General features: G+C 45.6%; 1 protein-coding gene across 3 annotated transcripts in view; it reads right to left on the bottom strand.

Annotated features, from left to right (window-relative positions):
• DPP6 (dipeptidyl peptidase like 6) overlaps positions 1 to 26017 on the bottom strand; it is an 851682-nt gene that overhangs the window by 576803 nt on the left and 248862 nt on the right. The gene's annotated exons all lie outside the window — the stretch shown is intronic.

The raw sequence follows: 26017 nt of genomic DNA, 5'->3' as shown, positions 1-26017 counted from the left end.
GGGGGGGGGCGGGGGGGGGGGGGGGGGGGGGGGGGGGGGGGGCGGTGCAGACCAGGTTCTCTGCCCCTTCCCATGCCAGTGGTGTGGCCGTCAAGGTGAATGTTACCGGGCTCCGTGAGGTCGGGATATGAACTCAAAGCAATGACACTCTAAATTAACTGCGTGGTGACATAATCTATATTAATTGAACACGATTGATTCTTATTCAGAACAAATGGGCATCTTGGCATGGCCACATTGATATGTCAAAAGGGCTTCGTTATAGTACCTCATTGTCAATAGATAAAGTTGGCTGAATTGGGTCAGCAGGTACCACCTCCAACTGTCCTTTGTTATGACATCACAGAGCCCGAAGTAGACAATAACAGGTGGATTTCAGGGGACGCTCATTCCCCCCGCCCCCTGCTGGGCTACCTCTTGCTTACAAGAACACCTTCAGGACTGTCCTCTGCTGCTGAGGCATTCTGACGGGGGCGGGGAGCCACCTGAGCACCAGTCAGGAGGAGGAAGGCGTTTCTCTGGCCATCCCCACTGCACCTACCCTTGCTATTCCAGACGGAGCCGGGGCTGGGGTGGGAAGAGACGGCACAGAAAGGCACATGCATGTTTCTTGCCCATTCCTGTGGATTTTCCTACTTCTCCCAAGATGAAAGAGGAAAAAGCAGATTTTACTGGACTCTCAGGGAATTCCCAGGCAAAAAGTCATGGAGGTAGAAATGGGCAGGACTACATGAGGAATGAGGTGAATTTTAAATAAGGGGAGTGGTTCATGACAAGGAAGGCTAGATTCAGTAGGAGTGGGGCAGGGCACCCCCCCTAGAGCAGTCTGGCCATATCTGGGCAGAGTGACGCCATCCCGCGGCTTCCCGATGGGCAGAGGTGAGAGGAAAACAGTGTTTTCGGATTAACCCAAGTCCCAGGTCCTTGGGGGACCTGGTTCATGGCCATGGAGCCCAGGTGCTCCTGGAAAGCAGGCAAGGTGATACTCTCCACAGCTCAAAGGTAATCATCTTCAAACAACCAACACTCAACAGAGAAATAAGGCCCTCCAAGAAATTCTGATGGCTATGAATAACACAACAAATCACTAGCTTTTGGTCATTCACTCCATGAGCACCTGTGACTTCTCATTCTGAGCGAGACCATACACGGGCGATAGCGGATCTCAGGGTGATGAGCCCCCATCACAGCTCCGCAGGGAAGGCCAGCTTTCTGGGGCTGGTGTGACCAACATAGAACCTGAGCTAGCGTCTCAGAGTCAGGAGGGAGGGGCTGATCGTGCTAGGAAGGGTCCTGAAAAGTGAGGTGCTGTTGCCAAACGCACAAGGAAAGAAGCCACACCAGGAAGGCTACACGTCCCACCCAAAGAACCTGGCCCACGGAGGCAGTGATGAGAAGCCACACTGCAGCACAGGGTCCTAGTGAAAACTAGTAGGAATCTCGGAGATATGTTGGTGTCCTCTAGAATTCCAGACAACTAGGACCACTTGGAGGCTTCTAGTAAGTAAAAAGGAGTGCCTTGATAGAATTTAACTTTTAGAACTATCACCTAGCAGCAAGGTGGGCAATGAACTGCGGTGATTAGGGGCAGGGAGATCACCGTAGCCGTAACTACCCAGCACCTGGGTGAACGTAGTGTGGTCACTTCTCTGCTTCATTTACATTTATTCTTATCTTCTCGCAGCTTGCCCAAAAGGAATCCAGTCGGGCATCATGTTCACAACGTGAAGAGTGAAACTTGGGGCACCGGACAACTGTCCGAGCGTGTGGTCTGGCGCTGTTTACCAAAGGTCTGGTAGCTGGCTGTAGCTTCTCCATTCTCCCCCAGTTTGGCTCATGGGGCTACTGAACACTTCTCACATATGTCAAAAGTGTGATTTTGGGGCTCCTGGGTGGCTCAGTTGGTTAAGCATCTGACTCTTGTTTTCGACTCAGGTCATGATCTCACAGTTCATGAGATCAAGCCCCATGTCAAGCTCTGCACTGACAGCTCACAGCCTGCTTGGGATTCTCTCTCTCTCTCTCTCTCTCTCTCTCTCTCTCTGCTCCTCCCCTGCTCACTCACACTCCCTCTCTCTCTCAAAATAAATGAATAAACTTTTTTTAAAATGAAAGAAAGGTGATTCTGAAAGTTATTTATCCTGAGGATGCTAACGTGACAGCCCTATTTGTGGAGAAAGGGTAGTTGTTTTAACAAATGGTGTTGAAACCTCAGATATCCACACCCACACACACACACACAGAAATTTAATCCGTACTACATATGATATACAAAAACCGTCTGAAAATAGACTGTAAGGTCTAAACATAAAACCTAAACTTATAAGACTTCTAGAAGAAAGATAGGAGAAAATCTTTGTGACCTTATATTAGACACGTTGCCAAAAGCAAGATCCCTAACAGAGCCAACTGGTAAATGGGATATCATCAGGAGGAGAAACTTCTGTCAAAAGGGAATGAAAAGAAAAGCTACCATTTGGGAGAAAATATTGGCCAGTCATAGATTAGTCAAAGGACTTGTATCCAGAATATATAAAGAACTCTCAGAATTCAACAATAAGAAAACAAAGCCAACCCTCAGTAATAAAATGGACTAGAGATCTGAACAGACACTCCTCCAAGGCAGATACACAGAGGACAAATCCATGCAAAGATACGGAACAACATACCTCACTCGGGAAGTGGAAACAAAGCCATAATTTAGTAGCAGTACACGTCTACTAAGAGGACGAAGGAAAGATGCCTGATCATGAAAGAATGCACACTCACAGACTCCTTGTGTATACAGTTCTAGGAAATGCACCCTAGACCATGGTGGCTTAAAGCAGATCTCTGGTTTCCGCAGGAGGGCTCCAGAGTGAGCGACACGAGGAAACTTTTCGGGACCACAATGTGTTCCCTATCTCCCTATCTTGATTGTGGGGTTGGTTTCTGGATGTATACGTCTGCCAAAGCGTATCAAATCGGACACTTTAAATATGGGTGGTCTGGGGCCCCTGGGTGGCTCAGTTGCTTAAGCATCTGACTTTTGATTTTGGCTCAGGCCATGATCTCACGGCTTGTGAATTTGAGCTCTGCAGTGGGGTCTCTGCTCTCAGGTCTCCACTCCGGATCCTCTGTCTCCCTGGCTCTCTGCCCCTCCCCCACTCACACTCTCTCCCTCTCTCAAAAACAAATAATTAAAAAAAAATCAATAAGGGTAGTTTGCTGTATTGTATTTATCTGTCAATAAAGCTGTTCAAAGAGATAATTAGAATTCTATACGTATGATCCATATCTTTGAATCTTGAGTTTTCTGATCATCTCCTCTTTTATTTCACCCTCCGCTTGTACTGTACTGACACCCTCATTTCCACGTCTCTTCGCCTCGTACCTACAACTATACACAAGTTGCCTTTATCAGGAGAAAACGATATACTGTTTTTTTTCCCAACAACCCCAGCACTAGCAGCCCCTGGCCATGGGATGGATTTCTAAGTTCCACAATGACAAACATTTAAGAAAAAATATCCAATCTCATCAAGGTGAGCAGTATCTTGGGACTACAGGCAGTTTTTCTCTGGGGCTAAGCAGCTTCCCTGGTGGGTAATCCTTTTCCTCAGACTCGATCAGAGCTAACTCAAATTGGGCTCAGTCTTCCTTCAGAAAAGAAGCTGCTACTTTACATGTAGATACATCCATTGCAGTTGGGAGGCAGGAAGACTTCAGCTTTACGCTTCTCTTTGGCCCTCGAGGACAATCTATACTGCCGAGGTGCTCACATACATAGCAGGTGCACCCTGGGATGCTGTATTTGTCCTACCCTGTCTAGCAGGCAGAAATACCTCATGTCACTTTCCTCCAATTTTCGTATTCCTGCTTGAACTTAACTTGTTAGTCTGGTGACACATCTCTCTCTCTCTTCCTCTGCAGATCCTGGTTTCTCCAGTCGTGGAGGATTTCTCCCCCACGGGGACTGTCTTGCACGTGATGGGAGACAGCAATTGCGTGTGACCAGCAGTGAGAACACAGGGTTTAAGACCTCCCAGACTCGGGTCACAACCCTGCATTTCAAACTTGTTTGCCCTCTTGCCAACACAGAACACGCTGCCTCTGTTCTGGCCACACTGCTCCAAGGCTTACGCTGTCTTGTCTGTGCCCCTACATGCACGTGTTTTCTCATATCCCCTCAAACAAATTTCTGTTTATTAAAATGTTACCCACTACTTAAGGCTTCAGTCAAAATGTAGCCCCTGTATTTCAATTTTACTCCAACAAATATCCAACCCTTGCTTCTCCATGAAGACGATAAGAGGGCAAAATATCAAACAAATACATAGACACTGGGATGTAACATGGACATCTACTTTATGAACATATGGATGCTGTTTTTTCCTGGTTCTTCCATTGCCCCCCAAGATTTCCAGCACATGTCTCTGCACACACAGGTAATGCTCAGTATGAGACTCTGAAGAGAGTCTGAAAGTATAATGTATGCTTAATTTATAGCAAAATCATTCCAACATCTTCAATCCGGTATTGAAATTTGCAAGTAAATGGCCATGCTCACGGACTCCCGCAACCCATCTGCATACTGTTAGCCCCTCCACAGCAACACAAAGCAAAAATGCCTGAGAACCTCCAGTTTGCTTACCTAAGTATATGTATTTACAGGAATAATTATCTCCAAGAGTTCATATTTCCTGAGGACTTCGAACAGGAAATGCATGAACTTCTAGGTTTACCACTGGAAATAATTCCTGTGCCTCAGCTCAATAGCTCCCAACTTCCTTGCGCTCATGGATACACCTGGCCTCAGGCCATCCCAGGCACCCCCAAACCCTACCACCAATTCTCCACCTCGGACACCTACCTCACTACCTGGAGTGCAATATCCTTGTCTGCATAAGACTTCACGAAATTTCATGTTTTGATGCCTTGAATCACACCATTTTATATGCTTGGTCCACACGGGGATTTTCTGAAAACTCATTTTTAAGCATCTAATTGAAGTTTCTCCTCTTTGCAGTCTTCCTCCAAGCCCCCTGCCTTCCAGAGAACATCAGGTGCCCTGTTTCGATGTTTCCAGGGCACTTTATCCCTCTCCCCATCTGGCACCTTGCACATGGTACTCTGATTACTTGTGCTAAATTCCTAGGCTGAATACAAGCTCAGCCAGGGCCTTCTTCATATCTCTACCCAAATTTGTCCTGGAGGGCTTATACAGTGCCTGAAATGGTGCCAAGAAATGGTTGGGGAATTGATCTAAAAGTCTCCTGTAAGTCCTCTTTACCTTACTCTCGGCATTGCTGCAGCTGAAGACAGGAGGAAGAGAATCAAGCATTAAGGGACAGAGATCTACCAGCATCTGTTCCCTAAAAGGCTTAGGTTAAGTACTTGCTTTTTTTCCCCTGCCTTCTTTCCCTAACTGATAAATTATAGAGCAGAAATATTCAGCTTCCTAAATCAAAGGGCTATCTTAAATTCAAAGGTGAATAACAAACAATGCATATATCACATCTATATATAATGGCTAATAGCCAAACTACCTAACAATGTTAATATTCCTAAAGAGAAAAAAAAATATTCCTAAAGAGGGCCAGGCAAGAACAAAAACAACTGGGGAAAGGAAACCTTTTTTGATGTTTTCAGATACTATGGTAACGTTAAGATCAGCAATGAGGCTGAAGTAAATAGACTTGATGAATTCCCAAGTGATTCATATTCAATCATAAATTTTAATGTATATAGTAAACTGGATTTAAGCTAGCTTCATCCACCCATCCACCCATCCATCTACCCATCCACCCATTCATCCGCCCGTCCTATCCATCCACCCACACACCCATCCATAAACCATCCATCCATCCATCAATTCACCTACCCACCCATCCATCCACCCACCCTCAATCCATCCATCCATCCATCCATCCATCCATCCATCCATCCTCCATCCAACGGATATTTACTTAGCACACACACCTTTAGTCTACATGCTGTAGCTAAATATTAATTATGGGCTAGTGCCCACAGAAAAAGGAAAGAGAAACCAGCCTTTGTTACAAAGCGAAAGGCCTTTGCTTGCACATTACATTTGTGATTCATTTATTTCTCAGAAAATCTTACAGGATAAGTAATCTTGTCACTAGTTTACAGATAAGGCAGATGAGATAGGCTGATTAAAGAGCCACTCAAGTCACCCTTAGGTCCATCTGCCTGAGAAAGAGGTTCTCTACATACTCATACTCGCTAGCATGGATAATTATCTACCTTTTCTTCATTAAGATGTCAGTAACCATGTTGAAACTGCAATGTTTTAAAAATCTTACAAGCACGTTTGTATTTCACATACTCACTTCTCCGATCAGTGCCTTGGCAGGCAACATTTGCAGAAAATGGCATCAACAATCAAAGCACAGAATCCGCACTTAGCAACTCGCTCCGCTAATAATGAAGCACCAACAGACTCCCCAGGTCACAAGTTTGTTCGCTGGGCTTCTCTACAGTCCTATCGGCCGCTCTTTGGTTATCATTTGAGAATTTACATCTCCTATATGAATGTTTCCCCTTATAAAACATTCAGCACATTTTCTTTTAGAATCACTGATAATAGAAACTTGCTCAGTTCCTACACGAACACAAGGTGATGCAGGCTTCTTCAAGATTTTGTTGGTGAGGACAGTTTGTAGGAAGACCATTCCACGAAAAACCTACTCGATGCTTTTTCTTTAAGAAGGAACAGCTCTTGCCAGCACATGAGGTGAATTCATGTGCTTTTTTAGACCTTTGGGGAAAAAAAAAAATCAACCCTATTTATCCTAGTTCCGTGCTTTTAGCCCATCAGAAAGGTCTATCCATCTGTTTAATCGATAGCAAACCCAAAGAATCTGTTCTGGTTCACTAGGGGTGGGGGAAAAAAAATCTTTAAAGAAAACCAACAGTGCAGCTTGAGTTCCTGAATGTATCTGCTGAAAAAAATCACACGGTATGAACTAAATGTATACTTAAGCCCTTCCTACGCCGGCAGTAAATACAAGGCAGAAACTCGCCTGCTTATTCCAAAACTGACGTCTGACTTTCAAAAATACGTTCCAGCCCAGGAACCCCTCCCCTTTTGGGAAGAAAGAGCTGCTGTACGTTTCTTGGAAGTCCTGACATAACTGGATGAATGGACGGTGCTACTCTGAGCTCCTTTTACCTCCCCCGGGAACAACAGCCAGGGGCACCGGGGAAGGTGGGAAGAGGCATGACCCTCTAGCGAACCTGGAGACCTTCCCCGGGGCAATGCCAGCGTCCCACAGCTCTGTTCCATCACCCTGCGTTAGCCAATGTTAGTCACACCCTTGGTAGGTTAGTGAAAGCCCACTTTACATCGATTTTGCCGATTCTGGAAAGAGGAGGCCTTTTCCCTGCCCTCAATTCTTTATCCCTCAGTATCAATCCGATGTGCATTTGAGCTTTAAGATCATAAAATATTTACTAACTTCCAGCTTTTAATGTTCGTGAAATAAAGAGCCAAATTAATAATTTTTGAGCGTTGGTTAAAAAGAAACTCAAGACTTTCTCCAAAGGGACAGCATTCAAGGCCAAATAAAGAGGTGTGGCCAGGTCCACCTGGCGTCAAAATGCCTGGCTGCCAAGTGTCACTGGCTATTTGAACCGTAGACAAAAACATCACTGTTCACACGAACTATGATTTGTTTCTCTGTTTCCCTCCAAGAGCCAAAAGCAGGTGATCCGGTTTGTGCGGAAGGACACACAGGAAGATGGAAAGCCAGACCACAGAGAGAGACTCAAATACAAGGACAGCCTCACCGGGAGGACGGTGGCAGGTGGCTAGCTGGCTGATGTCACCCTATGGGATGACATCATTTGCTCTACCATCGGGGGCGTCTGAGATTCAGTATTGTCCTTCTTCGGAAAGCCCCCGTGCAACCAAGGGACCACTCCTACCTTAGGGACCCACTAAGCAGAGACCCTAAGCTGGAGATGCAAACACCCTACCAAGTGCTGCACTCAGCCTCCCTCAACGCTGAGGGGTAATCCCACACATCACTAACGGCACACCTACTATGTGCTGGTATGTTCACAGATGCTGTAGTGTAGACATCATCGGGTTTCATCTGCACCCCCAAACACTATAAGGCAGTATGGGCAGCTTCACCTTACGGAGGAGGAAAGGTGGGTCTCAGATAGGCTGAGACCAGCCTAACAGCATACAGATAGGTGGCGGAAGAATCCAAATTCAAATTCTGATCTGTCTGCAATGCAAGGCCTTTTCTACTGAACTAGGGTAATCAAGGCTGGTCCCTCGATTATCCCTCGAACAGAAGGAACTGCCATCCTGTCTGCCATCCTGCCTCTTGGCATCAACAGCTTTACGATGACCATTCCTACTTCCTAAGAACCTGGAGAAAACAGGTAGAATCGCAGGGCACTCGGAGGAGACCTACAGAAATCCAGTCTAGCCTCATCACATCATAAAGAGACAAAGGTTCACGGAAAGGAAAGGACTTGCCCGAGTTCACGCAACTCCAGAGAGGCAAGGCGGCCACAAGAACCCAAATACCCAGGGCATTGGGTCTACATTGCTGAAATCTACGCTGAGGGTTTGATACTGAGGCAAACCTGGAACGGAGAGACGTGGGATCACAAAATGAAGGCTGCCTCGAACGGTTCAGAAAAAGAATCAAAGGTTAGTGAGGGTTTTAATTTGGTTCTCAGCTTGTGTCATTACTTATGAAATAACCCACCGTATTTTGTTCTTTTTTGGAGATGCATAAATGTAGCTTTGCATATCTAAATGCAGACATGTGTGATGAGCATCAGTATAGACCCCCTGTCCTATCAGAGTACCTGCGGGAATAGGTCTGGAGGTGTGTGTGCTGCTCAGACATCTTTGTGCCCCAAAGAAACACAGAAAGCATCATGAAATATTCACCCACAAAAAAACCACCTGTAAGTGGAAATGATAAAGCAGCAGGATCCTGTTTCTAGTTCTGTATACATCAGCAAAGTTTTTCAGACTGGAAAACTGCACGGCCAACCAACAGCAGATTTAAATACCCCACACCGCACAGGCGCTCTCTTTTGTTCCACTAGACTGTAGACTAATTAAGGCAAGGATCGTGTCTTATGATCTCTGTATCACTGACACCTGCTTAGACCTCAGCAGCAATATGAACAAACTTATATCTGGGGGGTAAGTATTATTTTCACTGATTTTATACCCTTGCAACTGGAGTTCACTGTTCTTGGGACCAAAAATACCTCATTAGGGAATTAAAAATGTAGATGGCCACTGGATGCTTTGTCCACACCAAGGCTATTCAAAGCCCTTACCTTGAAAAGCCACTTTGGGGGGTTGAGTCCTCTGTATCCTTTGTTCTCCCACTTTAACATCATCTCTTGAAATGACCAGCACAGGAAGAGGAACCGCCCTAACCACGATATAAACTATGTAGTGCCTATACTGCGAGAAGTAATCATTAGAATCGTAGTACAGAGAATGTTAGAGCCCGGAAAGGACCTTCAGGTGGTATAATTGTTTTTGATTCTGGCTGCCTGCTAGAATAACCTGGGGAGCTTTTGAAACATTTATTGATATTGTGGGCCCCACCCACTGCGACTTTGACTTGACTGGAGTTTAAACAAAGTTTAAACAAAGCTTTCTGGGAGATTATATTATACTACCTGGATAGAGAATCAAGCTGTTGTGACTTACACACGTCCCCCCAATTTTATAGGTGAGAAGAAAAGGACAAAGGGAAGTCAAGTGACCACTTTGGGCAAAACCATGCATCTTGCTTATCGCTCTATTACATCGCATCGTCTTTCATGAGTTTTGTGATTCCTAAATATTCAAGTTTGGGTTGTGGGAAACTTGGGACCAGCCTTTCTAGTACATAAATTTCTCTTGTCAAATATCTGTTAAATCAAATGGCATCACTCAGCATCCAGTAGGTGGATTGAAATCAGTCATTTGGCTACTGTAGGCATGCAGTCTGAAGAGCAAAGCCATCTAAAGCACTGATTCCAAACTCTGCTGACTTCTGCAGGTGGACCGGTCCTGGGTTTGCATGGAAAAAAAACTCTCTTATTTCTACTTGCTACCAGCAAAACAATATAAATACATGGGAGCCACCCAAACCATGGGAAGACTGCTTCTGTTTTAGATGAGCACGAATTCGTGGCTTGGGAATGTTTTATTTCATGCCAGGCTTCAATGTCCAGATTTTGAAACTCTATACCCATCATCTTGACCCTGGCTGTAGACGCGCCCATAGATGGGCCCCGGGAAAGAACAGACTCGGAAGTAACCAAGCCCCCAGAATAACTTTGGCCACCTGGATGAGAGACTCAACAGCCACTCCTCTATTAAGAGGCTTTTAAATCCTTACTTGGAAACTGCTTTTGAATCTCTCTGATTTTTACAAGTTTTATTAACAACAGTCTGGAGTGATTAGCATAAAACCACCATAAAAAAGGTAATGAATAATTCAAAGTTGAAACTACAGAGTAATTACATCACCCATTTAAATTCCCCACCCCTAAATAATTAAGGAATCCCTTGGATTATTTAGAATGTGCTTCCTTTTCTGGACTATGCTGTTGGCCAGTGAAATCCTGGGCGTCTCTCTATATCGCCCTGAGGCCTCCTTCCAGCAAACAGGGCCAGCGTCGGTGCTGTGAGTTTGGGGTCTGTGGGCCCCACACATCCGAAAGACCCTCCTCTCTCAAAGGATGCCTTTCTACACACGGCTTGCTGAGGGGCCCATCTGGAGCTTTGGGGTGTCGTATGTAACAAATATTTAGATCACTGGGGAGGCTCGTGGCTAGAAGGAAGCTTAGTCTGTGAAAGAGATAACACAAATTACCCTACTGTTCATCCACATATCTACATATGACTCTGATCCATTACCTCTGATGTCACTCAGAACGCTGGAGAGTCTGGAAGCCAGGTCTGAGTATCATTTCAATAAGGCATTCTGGGAGCCCTCTAACAGCTAAAAGCTATGAGGCTCAACACATTTAATCAGACTCCTTCAGACAGATCTAGGCAGATATTTGGTGACTTTGGAGCACAGAGTCATCTGTTTTCCATATGCTCAGATTAAATCTTGGAGCTGGGGGGGGAACCACTCACTTTATAGACGGGAAGTGAAGGGAGGGCAGTAGAAGCAGTTGTGCCCAGGACCCAGGATCAAGAGACTAATCCCAGGAACCACACAGTTGGTTGTCAGACCTTCGGCCCAGGGCTGTGCAAGCTGCATATGGTGCTCCTTAGAGTGTCATCATTTAAGCGTTTTAAATATGCTTTTGTTTACTCAGATGAAATATCCATTTATATGCTCCACATATGCTTTAATTTGGGAAGAAATTGTTTTGGTTCTACCCAGTCGAATGTAAAGCTTTGCTTAAGAAGTAATTTCAAAATTACTCACATTCTTTTCAAACTCCCATTATCTGATCATTACAAGTTCAAATAAAGAGAGAGCATGACTCACTAAGTAATTGACAAAGCACATCTATAACCCCAGGCCCTTCTTCAATGACTCAGAGCATCATACAGAAAGAAAAGCAGCTTACCTATAGTCAGAAATGCATTAGGTGTGCTAACTGCCTGTTATTTATTCATCTAATGACGCAATTTCTAATGAGCAGGGTACTAACACTAGCATACCAAAAAAAAAAAAAAAAAAAAAAAATTAAGTAACGTTAGAGTAAGATGGAAACTTACCCACAAATTTATACCAGCTCTGCATCATATTTTGAGGAGTCCCTGACAATCAGCTTCAGGGTCATTCGTTCCTTTTTATGTCCTAAACACTCAGGGGTTTTAACTTTGGTACCAGCATACAATATATCAACACACATCTCCCCGAATCTCACGCAACGATTCAGAAAAGAATTCTTTACTTGTTGCTCTGAATCCAGATTCTGACGACTGCAAAGAAGCAATGGTTTCCCTAGATATTTTATCATTCTGCGAGAAGGGGCAAAAGTTGAAAATCCAGAAGCCGTCCACTATCAGGCTGGCTCGGGGCTGATCTTCTCATTACGGAGGATTACGGTAATAGTCTACAAATGTGTATCACACGTTTGAATGGTTTGTGATTACCGCTGCCTCAGTACTTTCTAATGCTGTAATAGTGCACTACAGGGCATGAGATTTTCCTCTCTCTGTCTGGTCACACAGGGCTCCTGATAGACGACACAGTCTGAGAGAAAACGCATACAGACCTTATTTTCAGGGCTCTATCTAGTCGCCATCACATCCAACACTGTTCCCAGAGGCCAAGATCAGAAGATGCTGGATGATAGCTGAGTGGCAGTAAATATAATTAACCATCATACTGTGGCTCAAATGCTAAGCTGCCTTTTCGAGAAAAGTCGTGTTCTGAGTAAACACCCAGAGTTGCACTGGCTGCTGATTGCATCTGCTACAGATTACTTAAAATTAAATCCCAAACGTTTGGCAAGACATCAGACATGCACAGTCGAACCTCTCCCCAGGAGTTTTGGAAAATAACGCAACTATCTCACGGCGCCTCTCCCACAGTAAGGTAGGTTTTGTGTTGTTTGGTTTTTAAGAAATTGAATTCTTTTTTTTTTTTCCTGTAAGTTGATTTGTGTCCTTTTACTCACCCTCCAAAACTGTTTGAATCTGTTCATGCCGGGCAGCCTGGAAGCGTTCATCCCCGCCAGTGACAGGTCGGAAGTCTACCCTTCGCGGCTTCCAGAACGTCAGTGGGACTCCCACGGGCGGATCTGAAGCAGTGTACTGCCCGCGACGCTGACCAGGGTCCTTGCAATCTGAGACACTCCCTAGCTTTCAGAGCTGCTTTCCAACAACCACAGAGTCCGCCACTCAGCACAAAGCAACCAATAGCTGCTGCACATGACATCCTCAGCCTCGGAGGATCAGGCTTACCCCACTGCAAACTGATGTAGGGCAGAGAGGGAAGACTTAGGAATGCCTCCAAAGCAGCCTCCCTGGTGAAAAACGGGGTGTTTTCTAAGCAGCCCTGTTTGCCTCTTCTTCATGTGGGCTACATCAAAGCTCAGGGTCTGCTCTGAGAAAGATAAATGCTAACACTAGTCTCAGCTTAACATGATCAGCTTAACCCTGGGTGTCCCCATTGACCTGAGATGGTCCTTGCTTCTTATTTGGGGTTCCGACCACGGACAGGTGTGTGTCTGGAATACTGGGGGACAGGATTTTCTATACGTGATTCCCGATAAAGGGTAAATCCTGATTGTAGGTTTGGCTGCATCGGCTCGGAGAAACAGAGATTTGGCCATTATCTGCTTAATCTTATGCTAGGAGGGTTCAGGATACCAAGGAGCACACTCATAGTTGCGTCCGGAAATAATCTCAATATGCCTCCCAGAGAAAAGCGATGTGCAGATGGACAGACCCAGACTTTATCACGTTCCCCGCTGTCACGGCGCTGGTGTTTATTGGTTGTTTCTAAACATATTCTTTGAGCACCAACTCTATGCCAGGCACTATGGCCGGTTCTGGGTATAAAAGCGTGAGCCAGGCAGGCATCAACTCTGAAGCGGTGACGTTTATAGTTCAGCGTCATCGTGATTTCATTACCTGTTGCTCTCCCCATGAACAGACCGACTCACCATGGAGACCAAGAGCTTTTCAAGGGCAGAGACTGGGCCACCATCTTTTCAGAGCCTGACGCAGTGCCCAGTGCATCGTGGGGAGCTTTGCCAGTTCTCACCGACGAGGCTGATGGGGGTCACTCAGGTGTCCCACCATCAACCTGCAAGAGCGATTGCTCTGAGATGATGCTACCTTGACAGAGGTTGAGCAGGAAGGGTTGGACACTCCTAGATAATTCCCACCCAGACACCATTTACAAGAGGAGCCTTAGGTAAATAATTACTTCAACTCACCAGCACACCTCCTGTTTGTCGTCATACTTGGTTAGGACTGTGTTGGAACCCGGAGAATGACTGAGGGTCAAACAGAAGCAGTGAATGGACACTGACCTTTTCGGGATTCTCTTGTCTTAGGATTTGTAGTATTATGAAAGTAACGAAAGGTGGTTTATGGGCAGAGGTAAAATGAATGAACCGAGGAGCTTGAGGAAATCAGCTTAACTCAACTGAAAGGAGCAAGGAAGAAGGGAGGAACGGAAGACAAGAGTGGTAAGGGCCAGGAGGGCTTCGAGGTCAGGGATTCAAGTAGGCAGATGGCAAAACACTGACCCAAGCAGGAAGAGTCTGTACTCGGGAAGTGAATTCAGTAACTGATACACTAGCGTCTTAGCCAGCCACCTCTCTACTCCCAAAGAGCAGCCACCAGGAACACCAGCATCGCTGCATTAAAGGAACGTGTTCTACAGCACAGGAGAGCAAAGGAAGACGTGGGGAGAGATGAGCACAGGGAACCCGTGTGAGGACCAGGCTGCAAGGACACGCGAGGGCCCCGCATCCCTCACTCCAAGCTTTCATCTTGGTCCCTAAGCGGCTGGATGTGGGTCTCCTCTTCACGGGACAGCGGAACCGTGTTGATACTTACGGAAATACGCCGAATCAGAGTGCATCGGGAGACACGGTGTGAAACCTCTCTGCAATCACAGAACATCAGGGATGCCTCGTTTCTACAAATAGGCTAATGACTTGCCTTTCCAATGAAAATCATGATTATCCACCACTGTTGAAAGCAATGCTTGTTGCTAAATATTACTGGCTTACTACCTCTGGGCCCATGTTATATGGCCATTTCTGGTCCCTTGTGGCTGGAAGGAGCCATGTGACATTCTGCTCAATGAGTTCTGGAAGGAAGCAACTTTTACCTCATCATCAGCACCTCCAACTGCCGTGGCAAATGCTCCAGGCTCTCACTCTCTCACTCTGGCAGGGTGACAGGGTGAGGGAGTGCAGACCAGACCCCCCCCTGGAGACCAGTGATGGACTGGTGGCATCAGTGAGAAATAACCCTTTCTTTTAGCCTCTTACTGGCACATAACCTAGTTGGATCCTGGCTGTTACAACTTGTAAATTTATTTTCTTAGTTTGTCTTCTCCCGACAAAATCAATACTTAGCCCCAAATGCATTTTTAAAGGTTCTAATGTGTGATGGTACTTTGCAATTTTTTCAGCGAGAAGATCCACTCGTCTGTGCTCCTGAACCCACCCAGGATCACACTTCAACAGCCCAGATCAACAGCTGTGTCGCTGAGCATAGAGGTCATAAGAGACATATGTGTTCGCTACATCAAAACAAAAAGTTGCTGCACAGCAAAGGAAATAATCAACAAAACTGAAAGGCAACCTACTGAATGGGAGAAGATATTTGCAAGGACATAGCCAATAAAGAGTTAGTATCCAAAAAATATAAAGAAATGATACAACTCAACACCCGAGAAACAAATAATCCAACTAAAAATGGGGAGAAGACACGAACAGACATATCTCTGCAGAAGACATCCAGAGGGCCAACAGACACATAAAAAGATGTTCAACATCACTCATCATTAGGGAAATGCAAATCAAAAAGGAAATGAGATACCACCTCACACCTGTCAGAATGGGTAAAATCAAAAACCTAAGTAACTACAAGTGTTGGCAGGGATGTGCTCTTGCACTGGTGGTGGGAATGCAAACTGATGTAGCCACGATGGAAAACGTATGGAGGTTCCCGCAAAAAAAAAAAAAAAAAAAAAAAAAAAAAAAATAGAACCACCCTATGATCCAGGAGTCGCACTACTAGATATTTACCCAAAAAAACAAAACAAAAACCCAACACACAAAACCAAAAAAAAAAAAAACCCACTAATTCAAAGGGATATATGCACCCCTGTGTTTATAGTAGCATTGTTTACAAGAGTCAAACTACAGAAGCAGCCCATGAGTCCATCGACTGATGAATGGATAAAGATGTGATACATATACACACAAAGGAATATTATTCAGCCATTAAAAAAGGCTGAAATCAAGGCTAGAGCCATCTAGACCATTCCCATTCGGCATGGCGATGCCTCACTTGAAACCAGCATCAGGAAGTGCCTGGCACCAGTGCAGACCAGTGCGGAAAGCTACCGTAGGGCCTCACGCATCGCGCCACATCACCACGTCCAGACAGGAGCGTTCCCTTCCCATCTGAAGACAGCACATTATTTTATCTGCATAGAAAGCCGAGACAAAGAAATGGTCCTAATCTCATGAGCTTAAAGGTTTCCTGGAATTCAGTCTCTCAGAAGCAGCTCTCAAGGGGGGTGTTCCTGCATCTGGGGATCGAAATGCATCAGATCTGTATGTAGCCTATTGATCCTGTCGGTACGGAGGCGGAGCAAGCTGATGCCCTTCTGTCTTTTCAACTTGCCACTTAAGGGAAGTCGCAAGTGAGACGACACGGACAGCTACAGGGATTGGTATTGTGGAAAAAATATTCCAAGCTAAGAGATCCGTGCTGGCAGGGCTCCTAGTGTTCCCCCTTTAGAGTCTTGTAAGTAAGAGGACCAAGAAAAGTTGATTAATATTTAATTGATGGCAGATAAAAATAATGTGATCTTGAATTTATGTAATTTTGGAAAGGTCGGCATGATGAATTCGTCACCCTGGAAACAGACCATGAGAACCTCAGCACCAGGAAACTTTTAGTCACTGAAAAATATGGGTAAGAAAATGTAGGTTTCTGACACTTCATTATACAACGCTTTTTAAAAAATTAGATTCTGCCATGCTGACCATATTTCTTCCAGGTCATTTGTAGTTTTGTCTTCCAGGCCGCTTCTAAAATATTAGGATAGCCAGGGACTTCACTATCTGAGGTCAAAGAGAGGGCTGTTGAAGTTTTTGAAGAATTGACATTAACTCAAATATTCTGTGAACACGTCATATTTGTAGATGTACCTTGCATTACCTTATGTATCTACATAAAAAGGTTTTCTCAATGTTTTAAGTCAGAATCCTCCTGGGAGATCCTGAATCTTTATAACATTATTGGCAAACCGAAACTTGTAAAGTCATTTTTAGCTTAAATTTTATCAAAAATAACATGGGTTTATTGATTTTTAAATAAACGGAAGTCTATCTTCACTTAATGACACAGGGAGTTGACACAGGAAACGAACAACCATGAATGTAAATTTTATATTTCGAGAAGATGGAAGTGACAGAAAATCAAGCCACCTTCCCAGAGCAAGTTAGCGACTCCTCACGTGACTAAAACTTAAAGTAAGCCTTGCAGTGAAACGAAAGTTTTGATTTAAGGGAAAGGAAGGGACACCATTATGGGTGCTGGCCTGGTGGTGGCGAGTGGGGAAGTCATGATGAACCAAAGCTTTACAGCCTCCTCTGGGTTATAGATCATTACAGCTCATCTATCGTCTGACTTTCCGGGACAACACGTATGAAATAACAATCGCTTACATGTACAAGGGCTGGAGTTTAGGTGGTTAAGAATTTACCTCCAGAATATCAATACACACAGGATGGCTTCTGACGTAAATCACCATTTCAGGACTCACACTTTCTGATCTGACTCCCATGGCCACTTACATACTCTCCTCTCCATTCACTCGAGCTTTACATAAGGACACTGTACCACCATCTTGCACCCCCATTTCGTCCACTCACTGTTCTGTATGTAACCTAAAAATTCAGGTGTACAAAAAGAGCACCTTTCCTTGTTTTCTTTATAGCAACTAGAATTTGCATTCAATGTTCTGTCTGGCAGAATAAAAGGCAGCTCAATCTCGCTTGCCACTGGGGGCCAGGACCGTCCCAAGGTCCCGTGGGTTTCAGAGGTGCCAAAGCACAGTGGAGGGGCCTTCTGATCTTTTGTCATGGGTTACAGGAGTCTCTTTCATTCTACATCATTCCTTCAGGTGTGGTTAGTCCTGATGCTTCCGTGCTGGCTTAACACACAGAACTCTTTGGTGGGACTGGAGTGGGGGCGGTCAAAAAGGCCAGGACCCAGCCTCCACAGGGCATCATCTGCTCTTCCCCTTGGGGTCTCGTCTCTGGCCTTGGGTTCCATCTTGAAGCAGCACACAGATCGCTACTCCCAGAGGGCCATGTTAACTAACTTCCCTTCTCCTCCTGGTCTGCGGCGACTTCTCTTGCTGCTTTCTAAGGTTCTCCGACCTCTTCCTCCCAATTTGGGACCTCTGCCACACTGAAAGGGGCAGTCACAGAATGGAAAGGAATAATCTATGAGCAGGGACCTTTTTAAATTGTGAAATTCTAGATAAATACTAGCCGTACATTTCAGGGACAAGCCATAGTTGGTGACTTTCTTCAAACCTACAGACATCTGTGTCTAACATTCTGTATTCAGTAGAGCTTTTTTTCCCCGCCTACTACTCACTCTACTGCAGAACACCAAATGGAGACTTCACTTACAGTTAAGTGTTTTCCAGAGTGTTCCTTTTTGCAAGCGTCTATGACTTAGTAAAACTAGGATACGTTCTGCCAGCGATGGGTAGAGAAAGGCCATTTATTGTACTTCCCTGCCTTCCTGTGGCTATTGGCTTTGTGGTCAGGGACTGAAGACATAAGCCAAAGAAAAATAATAATAATAACGATGGTCAGCACTAAAGCACTTTCTAAGAGGCACGGTGATCTGTGAGGCCGGGGGTATTTCAGTGTTTGCTCAACAAAGACTTCTTAGCTTCCTGATCAAATGGCACATGCTAACCTCCCTGTAGTGATTGCAGGATGTTGTCTATATAAAGGTTTTATCTTCAAATTAGCAATGACCTTTTGTTCTTCAAAGCTCATTGAACAGAAATGTGCAAATTCCACCTTCAGGAGGGATTAAGTATCATCAAGACTTAAAATTTACTCTCAGGATGCGGGCCCGAGTTGAGTCTACCCCTCGGTGCTCTTCAAAGTCCTGGGGTTTGTAGAAGCGGTGGGACTGCATGGGGACAGGCACCTTGGTTTCCTGGAGAGGCCCTGGGCCAACAGTCAGGGTCTCAGTCCTTCCGCCTCAGCTCCGCCAATTGATAATATGTGTGCCCAGCCTTACCTCTGAGCCTCATTTGCTCTGCTACCAAGTGGCAAAGATAGTATTTTCTGTATTGTTATACCAAGCCCTGTGAGTACTATGCATAGTACTCGAGGACCACTGTTATCACAACCATTGCCTGGCCTCTCAGAGAAAGTTGGGTAAGGGGAGGGCTTTTCACTTCAAAACCAATCTGAAGTGTTGGTACGAGAGACGATTCTTGTCAAAAGTGTATCAGCAAACAGACGTATGTACTTTTCACAGGAAAATCGTAGCATAATGTGTTCCAGTGAGTCCAAACCATGCTTGCTTGAGTGCAGGGTCCTTGGCAAGGGGCCTTGGGCCCATCTATAGGCAGTCTGCAGCTCTGGTCCCATGTTACCTTTCCTAGGCTTAGTCTCACCCTTCCTACCACACTTTACTGCTACTTCCTTTTCTGTAAACCTACGCAGGCATCGCTGCTTTTCTTACTGTCTTCCGCCACAACCTGTATTGAAGGTAGCGTATCACCTAAGTTTTCAGTATATAACCTCCTTTATCATGGCTCATTGTTAAAGCGAAATTTGAAAAGAGTTCTGTACTTGGGTAGCATTCTTGTTCTGTATCAGCTGATAGCTTAATCCCACAGGGAAGACATCCATTTCTTTTTTTTTTTTTAAGTTTTTTTTTTTTAATTTATTTTGAGAGGGGTGGGGAGAGAGAGAATCTCAAGCAGTCTCCATGCTGTCACTGCAGAGTCTGATGCAGGGCTCGAACTCATGACCGCAAAATCATGACCTGAGCCAAAGTCAAGAGTCAGATGCTTAACTGACTGAGCCACCCAGGCGCCCCAGAAGACATCCATTTCTAAACATCGACAGGGAGCAAGTGTTCTGTATGTAGTGTGTATATGTCTCTGGAAAATGCTCAAAGAAGTTTTCTTCTCCATTGAACACAGGAGGTGACTTCCATTAGCATATTTAGCAGATCCCCAAATGGAAGGGTACGGAGAACCTCTACTGCAGCTGTCAAAGCCCCACACACAGCCTACCTGCAACGCTCCTCACAAGGCAGCCCTGTTAACAGGCAGGCCAGGTGAGCAGACATTACGTATTTGTAGACAAGGCCCAGTTAACTGCAGAGGACAAGGCTGGCCTGGGAACAGAACCAGATGTAAGCAGTATTTCTCAAATACGGGACTGTTTTACATGGTGACTGTGCACACACGCGCGCACACACACACACACACACACACACACACACACACACACAGCAGGCTCACCTTTACCACTTTGCAGGGCATTCTGACGTTTTCTCTTCCATTCGCTTCTGTATGTTTTAAAGATGGTCTCACTGCATCCATCTCCTGATCCACTGGATCTCAAGCATCTGCTCAGAAACCACTGGGGTACAGCACTGGCTTCCGAATGCTTGGTAGCAAAGAACTGCCTGAGCGCTCGTCAAAACCAAACATCCTCCACCCTTGTCCGCAGAGATTCTGACCCAGTAACTGTGGGATGCTCCGCAGAATCCTGCACTGTTAACTGACTTCTCAGGGAATGCCACTGGTTTCCAGGCAGTCCTTGGGTACCAGCCCTGAACCAGAACCTGCGTTTTGACTCAGTTCACCTGGCTAGGGGATATGTCTCAGATGGAATCTCATCGCATGTTTCTAAAACGTCAACTAACTTCAACCTGCTCCATGGATGCAGAATATACACTTACCTGAGCCGAAGGCCCCCCCGTCCACGGGCAGGAAGCAGTTGAGGCAAAAATCTGTGGTGATATCAACACAAACCTGTCCCGCTACAAGACAGGAACAGCCTCAACCGCAAGCTAATGGCCTGCCAGTGAATGCTGGATGTATGCGTTTTCTGCTGCTGCTGTAACGAGCGGCCGTAAAGCTAGTGGCGTAGAGCACGCTCGTTCATCATCACGCGGCCCCACGGGTCCGCCGTCTAGTGCAGCTACGCTAGGGCGGCTGCATTCTCAGGTCCGACAAGGTGGGGTTCAATGTTGGCAGGGCCGTGGTTCTTTCCGGAAGTTCTGGGAAAAATCTGCTTCTAAGCTCATCATCATCTTTTGCTTTCAAGGGTTCTTGTGATTACACTGAGCCCATCCAGATAATCCAAGGTAACCTCCCTACGTTCCGGCCCACTGGTCAGTAACCTTCATTGTACCTGCAAAGTGCCTCTTCCAAGGACTGTAACATACGTGTGAAGCCAGGGGGCAGAAGTCATAGGAGCCAAAATTCTGCCTACTGGGCTGATCGGTAACATCATGTTTTGTGTGCAAGACAGTGTTCGATGTTTAAGAATAATTCAAGACATTTTAACTGGGAAATAACTCCATATTATGTGATATTAAAAATAAATAAAGATTAAACTAATGTGGTTTTGCCCTATTGAACATCAATTCATCCAGAAGTCTTTCCATAGGCAAATGAATGACTCAAATATAAGGATTGGTTATACTTTTCAGGGGTTGGAAACCAGCAAGAATCCTCTGAAACTCTCTTGAATAATTTATTTCCATGGCTGGACTTGCCAAAAGGAAGCTCAGAGATGTAGTGATGTGGACAAAAGCACTCTTTAACCACGAAGACCAGCTCCCTTCACCCCTCAACTACCACTGCTGTGTGTGTTCCCCTTGGCTCTGCCATAGCTCCACACTGTTGTTTTTTTTTTTTTTTTTCATCTGAAAATCAAGGTCTAAGCAATTGGCATAATCACCACCAGTTTCAACCTCACTGAATTAAAACATGAAGCGGTGGGGTGAAGAAGGGACTCGAGGAAAGAAGAGGGGACAAGAGAGAAGAAAAAATACACAAAAGAAATTGGGTAGAAGTTGTAACAGTTAACAACTATGGTGGGAGGGGGAGGGGGAAGGAGGGGAGGGAAAGGGAGGGGTGGGGAAGGGAAGGGAGGGAAAGGGAAGGGAGAAGAGGGGGGAAGGGGAGAGGAAGGGATCCACAGAACTTGAGAAGCAGGAAATTAACAACTTGCCTTTATGACAGGGATCCAAACCTCCCGGTGAAATATACTACAATAAGTTGTTTAACCTTAGGGATATTGATTTATCTGCAAAGAGCCAGGTTGACAGTAATGAAGAAAGGGTGATAAAAGAAATTTGTAAACAAAACAAGACATTTCCAGTCAAGTCTGTGAACACGGACAGACTCACTCTTAGATACCAACAACATGTATTAGTCTTGGTTTCACAACTAGGAATGAGAGACGCTTTCTTAGCACATTTCCACTCCAAAGACTAATCTCCAACGTAAGCCTTTATGCACACCACTCACTAGAGATGTTACACAACCATGAGGACAGAGTCAACAAAACCGAACCGTGCACTTAAAAATGGTAAAGCTGGTGAATTTTTATGCTGTAAGCATTTTCACCCAATACAGACCCATGGCACGCACTACAGATGAATCAGCTCATTTAACTCTCCCCAACCCTGGACGGTTGGCAGACAGGCCCTTTCAATTCTCCAATGGGGAAGCCAAAACTTGGAGAAAGGCAGAGATAGGTCCAAGGTCGTGCAGCCAATGGGTGGTGAGGCTGACATTCAAAACAAAACAGTGTGATTCAAGTCCTTTGGACGTAACCATGTTATTCTTTCTCCCCCAAGGAAAACCGGAAATAGAAAAAGGAAATAAATATATTTTAAAAATAATCTATGACCAGAAGGATGCTGGAGAGGCATGTGTGGGAAACTGGACATCTTAAGGAACAACCTGTGTCTCTGGGGAAGCAAGCAGAAGGTCATCACAGGCAAGGATTTACCCTAGGAGCTTCAGCGTTTAGCTTTGCACAGGGCGCACAGAACAACTGTGTACAGCTGCTGTGGGTAGCAGAGCCCTGCCCCTCTGAGGCACCCCGCTGCCTGCACCCCCGTGGCGTTCCTGCGTGAGCCCCAAGGACAGGGAAGCCTGATTCACTAAAATGTGGACCCCGTCTCTGCCCCCTTCACTGAGACAGACAGACAAACTGAAGTTAGAGGGGCCATCTGTCAGCTCATCGTAGGGCTGGTCAGTGGCAAGGACAACAGAAGGGGGTGGGGAAGGGAGGTGGGAGAGACTGATGAGAAGGGGAGAGAGGTTGAGGGTGGCAGAGGAAGGGAGAGTGAGTACAGAGAGGCCAGAGGAAGAGCTGGGGCATCAGGAAGGGAAGAATGGAGGGAAAGGAGGTAGGGATGTGAGTGGGGGTAAGATCCTTACATGAAACAAGGAGTGTCCCCTTCCATCTCTGGGGTCGGCTCTCAGGACCCAAATACCCAGGTTGGAGGCACTGCAACTCTGAACTCTTCCCTTTACGTAGATTCTTCAGGACCCACTGGGAACAAAACTGCCATGCCTGCATTTCACTTAGAACTTGTCTTACTTGTTCTTCTGAATCCCCATTCCTTAAAACCAATGATGGGGACTTTCACTGGACCCAGGCTTGCACGGTCAGAAATCATCTTTTTTATACAAACACAGATCCTGGTGAGAGAGGTTGCGATAAATTAACCGGGGCTCCAATGAGGTCAAGAAACAAACTCTATTTGCCAAAATTCCCCTGAAAGGAATTAGAGTGGTTAGGATCTGAGATTCATTCTAACGTAACCCACCAGGAAATCCATTTACCCCTAACGAGCATTCTTCAAGGCAAAAATAGCCTGCTCTTTGCTACAGTTCTTTTCCGATTATGGATTTTTAACAAACAAAATAGATTTCTCGATGAAGACACACTTGGAAATAACATCTTCCGTTAAAGCAGCCCACAAGTCTCTAAGCTGAAGTCTCCAATCACACAGCCCGTCCTAACTTCCGGAGCTGAGGCCGAGGACCTCTAGAGGCTGGGAGGTCAGGTGCAAGGGAGACACCAAATATCCCAATGTGCAGATCTGTGTGGCCAATGGCAACGCCCAAGCTTCTGACAATGTGATGCAATTTTTTTTTTTTTTTTAATTTTGAGAGAGAGAGAGAGAGAGAGAGCGAGCCAGGCAGGGGCAGAGAGAGGGAGACAGAGAGAATCACAAGCAGGGTTTATGGGTCTCAAACCCATGAACCATGCAATCGCGACCTGAGCGGAAGTCAGATGATTAACCAACTGAGGCACCCCCAGGCACCCCCATCTGGACCATTCTTAAGTCACCTCATCACATGACAGTCTGTTGAAATGACACTGCCTCATGTAGTCCTATCTTGATGTCATTTCCAATCTCACTTGAAAAAATGTCATCAGGGTTCTTGTCACTCCTTGATATTTTCTTGTTGAGGTATTTGTTTCTTTGCTCTTGCCTAGCATTATGCCCCAAGTACTCCAGAGCCCAGGCACAGTTGGTGCTTACTAAATATCTGATAGAATAAATGAAGAAATTGGCAGAATTTTTTAATACAAATTTTGGACTCTGGTTCAGTTAGAGGCAGGTTCATCCTTTTTATTGGGAGACAGAAGACAAAGGAGACTTGACCCTGGGTTCTCTCTAGGTCACATAACCCTCTGCACCCCACTGCGTGCCTGTGTGAAATGAGCAAATAGAATTCTTCCTGTTTCATCCATCATATTAAAGGGGAAAACAGGAAATAATTTACCAGTGTTGGATATGCTTAAGACAGAAATTATTATCCTAGAGGCTCTGCAATTTAAGGAATCAGGGACACTATTTAGTTTCAATTTCACACACACACACACACACACACACACACACGGAGTAGGATGGGAATACTAAGAAATGCTGGGGGCCTTTAGGATGTCACAGGTTTTGGCGAGGACTCGTCGGGGATTACAAAGGTAGACAGTGAGGCTAGAAGTGTTCCAGAGCTTTCCCTACTTGGACCTCAACTGTCACAAAGCTCTCAGTAAGGACAGGCTTTGTTCTGCTCGGCTCATTATGGCCTTCTTAGGCCTGGGGATTAAGAGATACAAACCTCCAGTTATAAAATAAATAAATCACGGGGTGAGAAGACAGCATAGGGAATATAGTCAATAATATTACAATAACGTTGTGTGGTGACAGACGGTGACCACACCCACTGTGCTGAGCATTGCGTCATGTACAGAACTGTCGATTCACTATGTTGTACACCGGAGACTAAAATAATGTTCTGTGTTCACTATTCTTTAAAAAAAATCTCTTAAGAGAGAAAGGGAGAGACTATTGATGTTACAGACCCGCATAAAGGCCACATCAAACACCTGTGTCAGAGGAACTAAACCTCACCCTGAGCCTAGAGACCGGCTGTCTGCTGGTGACACATCAGCCTTGGTTTTGATCACCGCCTCTGCCTGGGCTCCGAAGGGCAGATCACAGTGCGTATTGCCCTTCCTCACGCTAAAGGAGGTGAAGTGTGGCCCAGAACTACGGGCAGTGTATTTTCTTTACCTTCTTTCCCATTTTCCATGGAGGGTAGACCAGCAGGCCGTACGGGTGATCAATGTGTTTATGTGTCTGTCTCTGTGTCCCTGGATTAGATGGCTGGCCTAGATAAAACAGCTCATTTATTTTATTGATCCGTGTATCCACCTAGAGCAGGGATAATAAGGCCTTCTGGGCCGTTCTCTCCTCCTGTCTGGGTTGCCATGGTCTCAGGGTCCCAGGACCCGGAGCTGCAAAGGTTTTCACCGCAGTGGCCCCACACCCTCCTCGGAGGCTGCCCTCCCCGGCGTTACCTTCAGCCGCCCATCTGTCTGAGCGTCTGCCTCTGCCTCAATTGAATCTAATAGAAAGAAACAGATTTACTCACTGATAAGGGCTCACAAATGAGATTGGACGGGGGCCCGGAAAGCAGCGTCAGGAGGCAAGTTGCCCGACAGGTGTGAGATGGGCAAGTGTCCCCGGGGACGCACAGCAGCATCTGTGCGGAGGACTCGGTACCTGCGGCCCTGGCAGGCTGCCAGGCTTCACGAAAAGTCAAAGTGGGCTGATGTGGCCACGAATCTGCACCCTTCTCGTTACAGGCTCGAGGCTTTTGAGCCACATGCTTAATTTTGCTTGAGCCTCACTTTGAGCTTATACACAGGAAGCTGTGGTTAGCAAAATGACAGTCAGCACATTAACGGAAAACTCTGGATTCTTCTCGCTGTATCA

The sequence above is a fragment of the Panthera uncia genome, chromosome A2, assembly GCF_023721935.1.
Source record: "Panthera uncia isolate 11264 chromosome A2, Puncia_PCG_1.0, whole genome shotgun sequence".
NCBI lineage: Eukaryota > Metazoa > Chordata > Mammalia > Carnivora > Felidae > Panthera > Panthera uncia.
This window is presented reverse-complemented; position numbering and strand designations above follow the sequence as displayed.